Below are 16,661 nucleotides of genomic sequence, written 5' to 3'. Positions count from 1 at the left end.
TTTTGACAGGGATCTGGTCAAAAGTAGTGCCGGATATAGAGACTATGGTGCCACTTGGGACACACCCTCACTGTACCATCCTTGATCCCTTATACAGCTACAGTAGCATCTAAAGTATTGTCTCCCTTCCTCCAACATCCTACTGTACAGCCTAGTCTCATAGACTAGACGTAACATACTAAATGTAAATCCGGGACATTCAAATCAGTACGATATGTTACGTTTGGTATGGTTACATAAGACAGAAGGTTACTTCATGTAAAAAATGGAAGTGGTCGGGGTGGGTGGATAGGCGTATAACGTGAACGTCTAGCAACCCAAAGGTTGTGTGTTCAAATCTCATCACGGACAACTTTAGCAAATACTTACTTCTTTTTTTTAGCTACTTTGCCACAACTTAGCATGTTAGCTAATCCTTCCCCTAACCCTTTAACCTATCTCCTAACCATAACCTTAACCCTAACCTTAAGCCCTAACCCCTAGCCTAGCTAACGTTAGCCACATAGCTAACTTTAGTGTTAGCCACCTAGCTAACATTAGACACAACAATTTGGAATTCATAACACATCTTACATTTTGCAAATTCGTAATATATTGTAAGAATTGACAATTTGTAACATATCATACAGCCTGCGTAATTCCAGTGTGAGACAGTCAAAGATTTTGAGTCTTCTGCCGGTTGGGTGTCTTCCATCCGGATTGGACAGTGAGGAGTTTCAGAACATTGCTGAGAGCCAACACCCTCCTCTCTCGCCCCCTCACACACACTCTCATACATACACACACACACCAATGGGCCCTCTCCAGTTGCTCTCTGTGGGGGCGTTTGATGCTCTGTGATAATGATGAAAAAAGACACTCGAGCTGTAGAGAGAGGAGAGAGAGAGAGAGGAGAGAGAGAGAGAGGATAGAAAAGAGAGAGAGAAAGAGGAGAGAAAAGAGAGAAAGAGGAGAGAAAAGAGAGAGAGGATAGAAAAGAGAGAGACAGAGAGAGAGAGAAAGAGAGAGAGAGGATAGAAAAGAGAGAGAAAAGAGAGAGAAAGAGGAGAGAAAAGAGAGAGAGGATAGAAAAGAGAGAGAGAGCAAGAGAGAGAGCGACATACAGAGAGAGAGAGGAAGGGAGAGAGAGAGAGAAACTGAGCTACACTTCCTAATCTCCTGTCAAATGTATGACCATATTAGAGACACATATTTCATCTCAGATTACACAGATCCACAAAGAATTTGGAAACAAACCCAATTTTGATAAACTCCCATATCTATTGGGTGTTATACAATGGGTGGGTCTAATCCTGAATACTGATTGGTTAAAAGCGCATTCCAGCCAGTGTCTATTCCACAAATTATGGCTAAATTTATATTCAAATTCGATCTCCAACTTTCCCATAGTAGTGAACATGTAGGGGTTGGGAGTCTGGACGAGAGAGAGAGGCAGGCAGCGTTTCTCAGCCAGTCTAAATCATGAATCAGCTGGCATAATTTTTATGGATATATACAAAGAAATGTCAATTGAAAAAAGGTCGAAGTGCCGCTAAATTGCAGTCTTTCCAGCTTCAGTTTGAAGTTATTGTGTTAGCTATGTTGTTGGCTAGCTCCTCTGTGTCCTAACGAGACAGCACATTTTCTATGCCAGGCAAAATCGTGCCTCATTAGCTCATTGTTATGGATTTTTAAATAAATGTCACTAGAAAACATCTTAAACAAATGCAGCTACTGTTGTTACTCTTGTCACACCCTGATCTGTTTCACCTGTCTTGTGCCTGTCTCCACCCCCCTCTGGGTGTCTTCCATTTTCCCCATTATCCCCTGTGCATTTATACCTGTGTTTTCTGTTTGTCTGTTGTCAGTTCGTCTTGTCTCGTCATGCCTACCAGCGTGTGTTTCCGTACACCTATTTCTCTAGTTCCTGTTTTCTAGTCCTCCTGGTTCCGACCATTTCTGCCTGCCCTGACACCGATCCTGCCTGCCTTCCTGTACCTATCTGACTCTGACATATGTCATGACGTTGCCCTCTTTGGGTTTTCTATGCACCACCCCCCTATCCCCCCTACCCAGGCTCTGTGAGAGAGGTCGTAAATTCCAAAGAAAATGTCCCGCCTCATGGCCATAGTATAAAGAGAGAGTGGGTTTCATAGAAAGAACCCAGGAATTCTTCCACCTCACAGGACTGGAGAATCGAACGACATTTATGTTCTGGAGAAGGTATAAAAGATCGGTGAAGAATCCAGCTACGAACTGGTCCGTTTGGTACAATTTTGTCAAACTCATGAGAGACAATACGGCCACATTACCATGGCTCTGTTTATATAATAGCCTCAGTTGTGAGACTTACATCTAATGGTTGTATAAAATGAATGAATAAGGATAAAGCTATTTGGAATATGTTGGGATGCTTGTAAGATGTTAATGTGAGAGAATTGTATTTCTGTGTAAAGTTTCACCAAGTCATCGACACGCCCCCATGGCCAGGCGGGACCTGGCGTCATGAGACAGCCTTTTCTATGTTCCGAATATAACCCCCACACAGATTTTATATCACCAGACCGAGCTTACCTCCATTAAGAGTGGCTAAAGGTTTGACCATGCATTCCTCGTTCTGAACTTTAACCATACCACGTGGTTAAACTCTTAGACTATTGATACCGACAGAATAATAACAAGTCTTTGATATTAATTACTAGTCTGCAGCTAGGAATTCGGTATCATTGAATGTGAAGACCGACGAAACATCTGTCCTATAACGACATTAATGAATGTCACTTTGAAATATCCATTCTAACCGAGAGAGAGAGAGAGAGAGAGAGAGAGAAAGAGAACACAAAACTCTCCAACAGAACGAACTCTTCAACAAAGATCCCGACGACACACTGAGCGTAAATATATATATTGATTGCAATTGTTTCCGAATGAGTGAGCGTTCATGTGCAAAGGATTAGCATATCAATTGTTATAATTATCAACTCTTTTGTCTAACAAGCCGCCATGCCCTTTTAGCCCACTAGGGCACATTCTCCTATCATTTCCTTGTAACCATATCTGTTTATTATGCATTTCTGTGAATTACTTAGTTAGTAAATAAATTATTTAAAGACAGTTGATGTATGGATGACTCATAGTGAAGACTGGGTTCGTGCAGATAACCAACAATTTACGACGTTTGGAATGAGACTGACGAGGTAACTAATACGCCATTAATCAGAAGACTAATAGATCAGATATTATAATATCTGAAAGTTATATTAGGAAAATTATAACTTTGTAATCTGAATATTTTCCTTGGTGCCCCGACCTCCTAGTTAATTACAGTTACACGATTAATCAGTTTAATCGCGTAATAATAATTACAGAGAGTTATTTGATAAACATGTCTTCCGTTTTAATGATGCCAAAGACACGACACCTGGTTAAGAATTTCTGCCTGCCCTGACCCTGAGACTGCCTGCTGCCCTATACCTGTCGAACTTGGACCTGGTTCTGAACCTCTGCCTGTCCTCAACCTGCCCTGACCCTGAGACTGCCTGCCGCCCTATACCTGTCGAACTTGGACCTGGTTCTGAACCTCTGCCTGTCCTCAACCTGCCCTGACCCTGAGACTGCCTGCCGCCCTATACCTGTCGAACTTGGACCTGGTTCTGAACCTCTGCCTGTCCTCAACCTGCCCTTACCCTGAGACTGCCTGCCGCCCCTATACCTGTCGAACTTGGACCTGGTTCTGAACCTCTGCCTGTCCTCAACCTGCCCTGACCCTGAGACTGCCTGCCGCCCTATACCTGTCGAACTTGGACCTGGTTCTGAACCTCTGCCTGTCCTCAACCTGCCCTGACCCTGAGACTGCCTGCCGCCCTATACCTGTCGAACTTGGACCTGGTTCTGAACCTCTGCCTGTCCTCAACCTGCCCTGACCCTGAGACTGCCTGCCGCCCTATACCTGTCGAACTTGGACCTGGTTCTGAACCTCTGCCTGTCCTCAACCTGCCCTGACCCTGAGACTGCCTGCTGCCCTATACCTGTCGAACTTGGACCTGGTTCTGAACCTCTGCCTGTCCTCAACCTGCCCTTTGCCTACCTCCTGTGGTTTAATAAACTACTCTGTGTATTGTATCTTCCGCCTCCTGTGTCTGTATCTGGGTCATATCCTGAGTTGTGTTAGTTCTGGCTGCACTGTTTGACGTGACTGTAAGTTAGCCGTAGTTGGCTAGTTAGCAAGCAAGGGAGAAGAACGTTGCCAGCCAGTATGGCAATGGAACATTTAGAACGAACGACTGGGTCACGTCCATAGATACAGAACAAAAACACTGAACGTCTGGGTCACGTCCATAGATACAGAACAAAAACACTGAACGTCTGGGTCACGTCCATAGATACAGAACAAAAACACTGAACGTCTGGGTCACGTCCATAGATACAGAACAAAAACACTGAACGTCTGGGTCACGTCCATAGATACAGAACAAAAACACTGAACGTCTGGGTCACGTCCATAGATACAGAACAAAAACACTGAACGTCTGGGTCACGTCCATAGATACAGAACAAAAACACTGAACGTCTGGGTCACGTCCATAGATACAGAACAAAAAGATTGAACTGAGTCGCGTCTCTGGCAATCGAAACAACAGAACGAACGACCAGTCGGCTTGGGTAGCAACCCTATATTTGTGTCAGGACTATATATTGTGGAAGGATGAAATAGTATGAATAAATTAATCAAAATAAAGTTTTTAATGAAGATATGTTAATCATTATTTGAATATGTTGGTAACACGTTGTATAAAAGTGATAATGCCCCCTAGAGCTTCTAGGGCATTATCACTTAAAAATACCATCACAGCCGCAATACATGTGACCTGTTGTATTTTAACTATTTGCACATAATATGACATTTATAATGTCTTTATTCTTTTGGAACTTTTTTGAGTGTAATGTTTACTGTTCATTTTTTATTGTTTATTTCACTTTTGTTTATTATCTAGTTCACTTGCTTTGGCAATGTTAACATATGTTTCCCATGCCAATAAAGCCCTTAAATTGAATTGAGAGAGAGAGAGAGAGAGAGAGAGAGAATGAAGAGAGAGAGAAAGAAAGAGAGAGAGGGCGAGAGTGCAAGAGAGAGAGAGAGAGAGAGAGGGAAGAGAGGGAAAGAGAGATAGTGAGGTAGAGAGAGAGGGAAGAGAGGGAAAGAGAGATAGTGAGGTAGAGAGAGAGGGAAGAGAGGGAAAGAGAGATAGTGAGGTAGAGAGAGAGGGAAGGGAGTATACTGTAATAGATTTCTGCCAAGGAAATTCATCTGTGTAAAACAAATAAGAGGTAAAATATTACGATATAGCTATAATCTCTCCCATCTCACTAAACAGGAAAAATACCCCTGCGAGGGAACTTCTTACTATTGATCTTTGACACTAGGTTTTTCTTCAGAGGGTGAATCTCAAATCTCTTGCGTACTTCAAGTGATGGGATTGACTGTTGACATAAGCAAAGTTCTAGTCAGTTGTGTTTTTTCTGTTTTTGTCATGCTGTTATCTAAGGAGTCAGGAGTCACTCTCCTCTGCGTGAGCCAAGTAAACGGCTGACAAGGCTCCCTGCAACCCTACGCGTGGACACGCATCATCAAAGAGCGCCAGCAGGCTGTCATACAAGTCAAATCATCAAGAGCAGAGGGGAACAGCTGCTGTAGAAGACATGGTGCATTATACTCATGGAGGATTATCACTGCTAAAAGGTCACAGAGACTTGAGAAAGACTGCAACAAAAACGCCTAAATACATTCAGAATGCCAAACAGGACAAAACATGAATAAAACATTATTTTTTTTTTTACTAAATGGGAGTTGTGATGATATACGTTTACCACTGGCTGTTTCATTAATGTCTTGGATAGGATTAGGAAATCTTGGTTAAGGTTCATAACAGAACAACTACAAACACTGATGAACACAAATCATTACTGGTCATGACTTTTTACCTTGTTGTAGTGCAGCATAGTTAAAGGGTGGGCGAAGGACATGTGTATAACTAATGGTACTATGACCCCTTAAGTCCTAAAAGCCACCCTTTTACTGAGGCATAATGATTGGATCTTCCATGAACAGAGTGATCGACTGCTAGGGGAAGAAGGGGAAATGTGTTGTGGACCATCATCCATACTACAACCATTATTAGATAGAATCATTATTATACCATTATCACCATTATCACATTGAATCATTACTATACCATTATTATCAGTAAACCACGCTCTATTTGTGAGCGTAAAGAATTACTCTGGAATCTACAACTCAATCATATTTAACCTATAAGTCCTTTACCTCAGTTGCTTCCCCACATGCTGTTGTATAATTGGAAAATCACATTAAATTCACATAATAGAAAATAAACAGCAGCATATCAACTGGGCTACCTTAGAGACTGGGATAATGGCCCTACTAGGCTGCCTTAGAGACTGGGATAATGGCCCTACTGGGCTACCTTAGAGACTGGGATAATGGCCCTACTAGGCTACCTTAGAGACTGGGATAATGGCCCTACTGGGCTACCTTGGAGACTGGGATAATGGCCCTACTAGGCTACCTTAGAGACTGGGATAATGGCCTTACTAGGCTACCTTAGAGACTGGGATAATGGCCCTACTAGGCTACCTTAGAGACTGGGATAATGGCCCTACTAGGCTACCTTAGAGACTGGGATAATGGCCCTACTAGGCTACCTTAGAGACTGGGATAATGGCCCTACTAGGCTACCTTAGAGACTGGGATAATGGCCCTACTGGGCTACCTTAGAGACTGGGATAATGGCCCTACTAGGCTACCTTAGAGACTGGGATAATGGCCCCACTGGGCTACCTTAGAGACTGGGATAATGGCCCTACTAGGCTACCTTAGAGACTGGGATAATGGCCCTACTAGGCTACCTTAGAGACTGAGATAATGGCCTTACTAGGCTACCTTAGAGACTTGGATAATGGCCTTACCAGGCTACCTTAGAGACTGGGACAATGGCCTTACCAGGCTACCTTAGAGACTGTGATAATTGCCCTACTGGGCTACATTAGAGACTGGCATAATGGCCCTACAGAACAGTTTGTAATTGAGCATGTTAATCTCCCACCATGTCTGAATAATGATGTAATATCTTTTAGATACTCTTCTGAGTCCCAAATGGCACCCTATTCCCTTTATAGTGCACTACTTTGGTGACGCACACTGAGTCTCTGCAAAGTCTGCCTCTTGTTGTTGAAAGCAAATATTCTCCATAATCACTATATTATCATTAATCCGTCTCTACCTCAGAGGAAAGCCTGTAAAATCTTGTGGATTTCAATTGGATTCACTAGAAGAAGCTGCTGGAAAGGACTATAGCTCCTTCTAGAGCGTGAACCCCATCAAAGGGGTTTTCCTCCCTCTCCGCTGACACACTCAAGCTTGATTTGACAGGCAGATTTGAATAGTTTCAGAGGTGTGATGGCAAATGGCACCCTAGGTCAAAAGTAGTGCATTATATAGGGAATAGGGTGAGTAGTGCATTATATAGGGAATAGGGTGAGTAGTGCATTATATAGGGAATAGGGTGAGTAGTGCCCTATATAGGGGATAGGGTGAGTAGTGCATTATATAGGGAATAGGGTGAGTAGTGCATTATATAGGGAATAGGGTGAGTAGTGCCCTATATAGGGAATAGGGTGAGTAGTGCACTATATATAGGGAATAGGGTGAGTAGCGCACTATATAGGGAATATGGTGAGTAGTGCCCTATATAGGGGATAGGGTGAGTAGTGCACTATATAGGGGATAGGATGAGTAGTGCATTATATAGGGAATAGGGTGAGTAGTGCATTATATAGGGAATAGGGTGAGTAGCGCATTATATAGGGAATAGGGTGAGTAGCGCATTATATAGGGAATAGGGTGAGTAGTGCATTATATAGGGAATAGGGTGAGTAGTGCATTATATAGGGAATAGGGTGAGTAGCGCATTATATAGGGAATAGGGTGAGTAGCGCATTATATAGGGAATAGGGTGAGTAGTGCATTATATAGGGAATAGGGTGAGTAGCGCATTATATAGGGAATAGGGTGAGTAGTGCATTATATAGGGAATAGGGTGAGTAGTGCATTATATAGGGAATAGGGTGAGTAGTGCATTATATAGGGAATAGGGTGAGTAGTGCCCTATATAGGGGATAGGGTGAGTAGTGCATTATATAGGGAATAGGGTGAGTAGTGCATTATATAGGGAATAGGGTGAGTAGTGCCCTATATAGGGAATAGGGTGAGTAGTGCACTATATATAGGGAATAGGGTGAGTAGCGCACTATATAGGGAATAGGGTGAGTAGTGCCCTATATAGGGGATAGGGTGAGTAGTGCACTATATAGGGGATAGGATGAGTAGTGCATTATATAGGGAATAGGGTGAGTAGTGCATTATATAGGGAATAGGGTGAGTAGCGCATTATATAGGGAATAGGGTGAGTAGCGCATTATATAGGGAATAGGGTGAGTAGTGCATTATATAGGGAATAGGGTGAGTAGTGCATTATATAGGGAATAGGGTGAGTAGCGCATTATATAGGGAATAGGGTGAGTAGCGCATTATATAGGGAATAGGGTGAGTAGCGCATTATATAGGGAATAGGGTGAGTAGTGCATTATATAGGGAATAGGGTGAGTAGCGCATTATATAGGGAATAGGGTGAGTAGTGCATTATATAGGGAATAGGGTGAGTAGCGCATTATATAGGGAATAGGGTGAGTAGCGCATTATATAGGGAATAGGGTGAGTAGCGCATTATATAGGGAATAGGGTGAGTAGTGCATTATATAGGGAATAGGGTGAGTAGCGCATTATATAGGGAATAGGGTGAGTAGTGCATTATATAGGGAATAGGGTGAGTAGTGCATTATATAGGGAATAGGGTGAGTAGTGCATTATATAGGGAATAGGGTGAGTAGTGCCCTATATAGGGGATAGGGTGAGTAGTGCATTATATAGGGAATAGGGTGAGTAGTGCATTATATAGGGAATAGGGTGAGTAGTGCATTATATAGGGAATAGGGTGAGTAGCGCATTATATAGGGAATAGGGTGAGTAGCGCATTATATAGGGAATAGGGTGAGTAGCGCATTATATAGGGAATAGGGTGAGTAGCGCATTATATAGGGAATAGGGTGAGTAGCGCATTATATAGGGAATAGGGTGAGTAGCGCCCTATATAGGGAATAGGGTGAGTAGTGCATTATATAGGGAATAGGGTGAGTAGTGCATTATATAGGGAATAGGGTGAGTAGTGCATTATATAGGGAATAGGGTGAGTAGTGCCCTATATAGGGGATAGGGTGAGTAGTGCATTATATAGGGAATAGGGTGAGTAGTGCATTATATAGGGAATAGGGTGAGTAGTGCCCTATATAGGGAATAGGGTGAGTAGTGCACTATATATAGGGAATAGGGTGAGTAGCGCACTATATAGGGAATAGGGTGAGTAGTGCCCTATATAGGGGATAGGGTGAGTAGTGCACTATATAGGGGATAGGATGAGTAGTGCATTATATAGGGAATAGGGTGAGTAGTGCATTATATAGGGAATAGGGTGAGTAGCGCATTATATAGGGAATAGGGTGAGTAGCGCATTATATAGGGAATAGGGTGAGTAGTGCATTATATAGGGAATAGGGTGAGTAGTGCATTATATAGGGAATAGGGTGAGTAGCGCATTATATAGGGAATAGGGTGAGTAGCGCATTATATAGGGAATAGGGTGAGTAGCGCATTATATAGGGAATAGGGTGAGTAGTGTATTATATAGGGAATAGGGTGAGTAGCGCATTATATAGGGAATAGGGTGAGTAGCGCATTATATAGGGAATAGGGTGAGTAGTGCATTATATAGGGAATAGGGTGAGTAGCGCATTATATAGGGAATAGGGTGAGTAGCGCATTATATAGGGAATAGGGTGAGTAGCGCATTATATAGGGAATAGGGTGAGTAGTGCATTATATAGGGAATAGGGTGAGTAGCGCATTATATAGGGAATAGGGTGAGTTGTGCATTATATAGGGAATAGGGTGAGTAGTGCATTATATAGGGAATAGGGTGAGTAGTGCATTATATAGGGAATAGGGTGAGTAGTGCCCTATATAGGGGATAGGGTGAGTAGTGCATTATATAGGGAATAGGGTGAGTAGTGCATTATATAGGGAATAGGGTGAGTAGTGCATTATATAGGGAATAGGGTGAGTAGCGCATTATATAGGGAATAGGGTGAGTAGCGCATTATATAGGGAATAGGGTGAGTAGCGCATTATATAGGGAATAGGGTGAGTAGCGCATTATATAGGGAATAGGGTGAGTAGCGCCCTATATAGGGAATAGGGTGAGTAGTGCATTATATAGGGAATAGGGTGAGTAGTGCATTATATAGGGAATAGGGTGAGTAGTGCATTATATAGGGAATAGGGTGAGTAGTGCATTATATAGGGAATAGGGTGAGTAGTGCATTATATAGGGAATAGGGTGAGTAGTGCATTATATAGGGAATAGGGTGAGTAGTGCATTATATAGGGCCTTCAAACTCAACTCCGGACCTCCAAGACAGTTTCACTGCATTATTTCATTGTTCCCCTTTAATCAGGGACTGATTTAGACACCAGGTTGGTGATTCCCCTTTAATCAGGGACTGATTTAGACACCAGGTTGGTGATTCCCCTTTAATCAGGGACTGATTTAGACCTGGGACACCAGGTTGGTGATTCCCCTTTAATCAGGGACTGATTTAGACCTGGGACACTCAACCATGCTCTCTAAAAGCTCAATTTTAAATGAACCTCTCCTGGGGGATTAGTTTAAGGACACACCACAGTGTCAAACTTTAACCCCAAAACTGTTTTCAGATTTGACACATTCATTCTCATCCCTGCCTGGTGCTTTTCTCCACTCCTTTGGTAAATTAGTATCCCTTGAAAGCATTGTGTTGTGTTCACACCTGGATCCCATTGACTTCTGCATACAGGCCAACGAGGCTGTGCCTCTGGGAGTGACTGCTGTAAAACACAATTACAACCAGCTTTAAGCCGTTTACTCAGCTCTCTGCCTCCCTTACACACCACACACACACACACACACACACACACACACACACACACACACACACACACACACACACACACACACACACACACACACACACACACACACATATTACACTAATTGTGAGGATCTGTTGGGTTGTTGGGTTGTCCTCCCCACCCACCAGCATTTAATGTCTTAAAATGAATACTGAGTTCTAACTGTAAGTTAATACTGAGTTCAAACTGTAAGTTAATACTGAGTTCTAACTAAGTTAATACTGAGTTCAAACTGTAAGTTAATACTGAGTTCTAACTAAGTTAATACTGAGTTCAAACTGTAAGTTAATACTGAGTTCTAACTAAGTTAATACTGAGTTCAAACTGTAAGTTAATACTGAGTTCTAACTGTAAGTTAATACTGAGTTCTAACTGTAAGTTAATACTGAGTTCTAACTGTAAGTTAATACTGAGTTCTAACTGTAAGTTAATACTGAGTTCTAACTAAGTTAATACTGAGTTCTAACTAAGTTAATACTGAGTTCTAACTAAGTTAATACTGAGTTCTAACTAAGTTAATACTGAGTTCTAACTAAGTTAATACTGAGTTCTAACTAAGTTAATACTGAGTTCTAACCAAGTTAATACTGAGTTCTAACTAAGTTAATACTGAGTTCTAACTAAGTTAATACTGAGTTCAAACTGTAAGTTAATACTGAGTTCTAACTGTAAGTTAATACTGAGTTCTAACTGTAAGTTAATACTGAGTTCTAACTGTAAGTTAATACTGAGTTCTAACTAAGTTAATACTGAGTTCAAACTGTAAGTTAATACTGAGTTCTAACTGTAAGTTAATACTGAGTTCAAACTGTAAGTTAATAAAGTGATAATGCCTGAGAAGCCGGTATTTGGAGGATATATTGGCACGGGTGTTGTTAGGCCCGAGACGAAGTCATGCCAATCTATCCTCCAAAGACCGGCTTCGAGGGCATTATCACTTTTATACAACGGGTTACCAACATATTCAAATAATGATTTACATATTTTCATTAAAAACGTAATTTTGATTCATTTATTCATACTATTTCATCCTTCCACAAGATCAAATCTAGGGTTTCTGTAACAGCCGTCGTATATAGTGGACCAAGGCGCAGCGGGTTGAGTGCTCATCTTAACTTTATTTGAACACGTAACAAAACAAAAACAAGAAAACGATCGAACGCACAGTATTGCATGCTACACACACAGCAGTGCAAAAACAACTTTCCACAAGGGACATGTGAAAACAGGGCTACCTAAGTATGACTCCCAATCAGCAACAACGATGTACAGCTGTTCCTGATTGAGAGCCATACCAGGCCAACACAAAGAAATACACAACATAGACAGATCATAGAAATACAAAACATAGAACATAACCAAAAACCCTGGAATACTCTAAACAAACACCCCTCTACATAAACACATATCCCAACAAACCCCGAACCACATAAAACAAACACCGCCCTGCCACATCCTGACCAAAGTACAATAACAAATAACCCCTTTACTGGTCAGGACGTTACAGTACCCCCACCCAAAGGTGCAGACCCCGGATGCACCTCACACAAAAAATAAACACAAAAATCAACCCCCCAAACTAAAGGGAGGGAAGGGAGGGTGGCTGCCGTCACCGACGGTTCCCGTGCTACACCCCCCCTCCCCAATCCTCCTACTGTGGAGGTGGCTCAGGCTCTGGCCTTAGTCCATCACCTAACCTGTCCACCCCCGCTGAATACCTCAGGCTGAAGCGCATCGCTGTAGACCTCGGGCTGAAGCACGTCACTGTAGACCTCGTGCAGAAGGGCAACTCTGGGAGCTCCGGACTGTAGGGCGACTCTGGGAGCTCCGGACTGTAGGGTGACTCTGGCTGCGCCGGTTCCGGACTGTAGGCCGTCTCACTCGGTTCCAGACTGTAGGCCGTCTCACTCGGTTCCGGACTGTGGGCCGTCTCACTTGGTTCCGGACTGTGGGCCGTCTCACTCAGTTCCAGACTGTGGGCCGTCTCTCTCGGTTCCGGACTGTGGGCCATCTCTAGATGGGGCACTGTCGCCGGACACTCTGGACGGGGCACTGTCGCCGGAAGCTCTGGACGGGGCACTGTTGCCGGAAGCTCTGGACGAGGCACTATTTCCGGAAGCTCTGGACGAGGCACTATTGCCGGAAGCTCTGAACGGGGTACTGTCGTTGGAAGCTCTGGACGGGGACTGCGCACTGAAAGCCTGATGCGTGGGGCTGGTAGTGGAGGTACCAGACTGGATACACGCATCCCAAGGCTAGTGCGAGGAGTAGGAACAGGACGAGTTGGACTGGGCTGACGCACTGGAGGCCTGGTGCGTGGGGCTGGTAGTGGAGGTACCAGACTGGATACACGCATCCCAAGGCTAGTGCAAGGAGCAGGAACAGGACGAGTTGGACTGGGCTTACGCACTGGAGGCCTGGTGCGTGGGGCTGGCTTTGGATACGCCAGACTGGATACACGCACCTCAGGGCTGGTGCGAGGACCGGGAACAGGATACACTGGGCCGTGAAGGCGTACTGGCGGTTTCGAGTGCAGTACTGGCACCACCCTTACTGGCTGGATTCCCGCTTCCCCCTGGCAAATGCGGAGCGCTGGCACCGCGCACACCGGCCTGTGAATACTCGGCCTCGACGCCATGCGCATCACGCCATAGCACGGGGCCTGACCAGTAACATGCTGCCTCCGGTAAGCACGGGGAGTTGGCTTGGGGCTTAACCCTGGCCCAGCCAAACTACCCGTGTGCCCCGCCCAAAAAAATGTATTGGGGCTGCCTCTCAGGCTTAAATGCCAACCGTGTACCAATATAACAGTCCCGGTCCACTCCAGCATTCCTCTATGGTCCAGCCCCAGCTAAAATCTCCTCCCAGGTCCACGACTCCCGATAGCCTTTCTCCAGCTCCTTACCCCGCTGCTTGGTCCATTGTTGGTGGGAAGTTCTGTAACAGCCGTCGTATACAGTGGACCAAGGCGCAGCGGGTTGAGTGCTCATCTTAACTTTATTTGAACACGTAACAAAACAAAAACAAGAAAACGATCGAACGCACAGTATTGCATGCTACACACACAGCAGTGCAAAAACAACTTTCCACAAGGGACATGTGAAAACAGGGCTATCTAAGTATGACTCCCAATCAGCAACAACGATGTACAGCTGGTCCTGATTGAGAGCCATACCAGGCCAACACAAAGAAATACACAACATAGACAGATCATAGAAATACAAAACATAGAACATAACCAAAAACCCCAGAATACTCTAAACAAACACCCCTCTACATAAACACATATCCCAACAAACCCCGAACCACATAAAACAAACACCCCCCTGCCACGTCCTGACCAAATTACAATAACGAATAACCCCTTTACTGGTCAGGACGTGACAGTTTCTGCCCAAGCCGGCTAGTTGTTCGTTCTATCGATTTGGTTGCCAGAGACGTGACCCAGTCATTGTCTTTTTGTTCTGTATCTATGGACGCAACCATACTGCCTGGCAACGTTCTTATCCCTTGCTTGCTAGCTAGCCAACTACGGCTAATTTAGAAACAGTGCAGCCAGAATAACAGCAAAGTAGCTGCATTTGCATTTGTTTAAGCTGTTTTCTAGTGATATTTATTTGGATACATCCATAACAATGAGCTAATGAGGCGCGATTTCGCCTGGCACAGAACATATGCTCTCTCGTCAGGACACTGTTGTTCAGAGCAGCTAGCCAACAACACAACTAACACAATCACTTCAAACTGAAGCTGGAAAGACTGCAAACTAGCTGCACTTCATTTTGTTTTACCTGTTTTCTATTCATATTTCTTTGTGTATATCCATACAAATGATGCTGATTCATGATTTCAACTGGCTGAGAAAAGCTACCTATCTGTCTGTCTGTCTGTCTGTCTGTCTGTCTGTCTGTCTGTCTGTCTGTCTGTCTGTCTGTCCGTCCGTCCGTCCGTCCGTCCGTCCGTCCGTCCGTCCGTCCGTCCGTCCGTCCGTCCGTCCGTCCGTCCGTCCGTCCGTCCGTCCGTCCATCTCATCTCGACTCCCGACACGTTCATTACTATGCTACAGCTGGAGATCCAATTTCAATATAGAAACGATGTTGCAAATGTCGGAGAGACAGACAGCAAGGTTTATAGAATCTCCGCTGTTGAAAACCTAAATGTTAAGCTAAAAGAAATGTGAGATAATGTCTAGATGCTTTTTATAGTGGAGATTAAGTTTATAAATTGCCTGGCTGGACTGATGAGATAGTGGATGGGCAGTCAGATGGAACAGAGTAAATAGGCATTTTAACAATATAGATTTAGCCGGTGGTACCTTGTGCAATAGACGCCGGCTGGAATGCGGTTTTAACCAATCAGCATTCAGGATTAGACCCACCCGTTGTATAACACTGAGTTCTAACTGTAGTACTTGAGTAATGACCACATTATTCTACCAGACCTTAGAAAGTACTCAACAACATTTCAGTAGTGTTTCTAAGTACTCCTCCACACATTTCAGTGTTCTTTCTAAATCACAAAACCCTGATCACCCACAGGGTTACATAAATTGCTGTAGTTTCCTCTAGCATGATAAATAGATAACACTAAAGAGAGAAAGACTGAGGACTTTGGAGAGCATCGTCTGTGACTAATCAGCTGAAAAGGTGATAGACCGATGCCTCGGTTTGCTGTTGACCTTTAACCCCTGACATCATGCAGACAGCCAGAGAGAACTGGGTTACATCCGAATGGCACCATAATCCCTACATAGTGCGCTACTTTTGATATAGGGATTAGGGAGCCATTTGGGACACAGCCTGGATAATCTCTGCTAGCCAGATGCTAACGCATCAGAGGTAGTACTTGGGCAGCACCTTGTGCCAACGGAAGACAATTTCTATGCATCTTGAGCGGACAGATCTGATCCACACAGACACACAGAGGAACTTGTGGTTTTGTAGATCTACTGTAGGTGAGCGTTATCTAATTCAAGGTCATAGGATGTCCTCTGTCGAAAGTCTTTAGCAGAGATGAGAAAAACAGTAGTGGAGAAAGTAGACAGGAAAGAGTTTGTGATACGAGGGATTCCAAAATTCTGTTCAGACTTCCATTTTGTTCCATTTGAATGCCTTGTGTCGTGGTAAACCCTTGCTGATTGGCTCTAGTGTCAACTAGGAGACTCATTGGTTCACATCCCAGCAGAATGTCCTCAATGGGAGGAACAATGAGACGCGAAGCCCCTGTCTAGTGAGGAATAGGGTCATCGGTTTGGCACACACAAATAATGATACCGTATAAATACCCCAACGGAAGGTTGTAACCTTGCCAAGGTGAACCAATGAAACCACTGACAACACAAGGAAGGTTTTTTGTTGCTTTGCCTTATATTTGTAACACAGGCATGGTATGTGGGTCTACGGGGTCAGACACAGACAATAATTGTTCTGTCAGACCTACTGATATTGCTTGGTAATACATTTAGAACACAAATTGTCACACTGACACAGCATACAAAACAGGCAACACTGATGAGAGAGAGAGAGAGAGAGAGAGAGAGAGA

The sequence above is a fragment of the Salmo salar genome, chromosome ssa27 (genome assembly GCF_905237065.1).
Source record: "Salmo salar chromosome ssa27, Ssal_v3.1, whole genome shotgun sequence".
NCBI classification, from domain to species: Eukaryota; Metazoa; Chordata; class Actinopteri; order Salmoniformes; family Salmonidae; genus Salmo; species Salmo salar.
Note: the sequence above shows the minus strand (reverse complement) of the source record.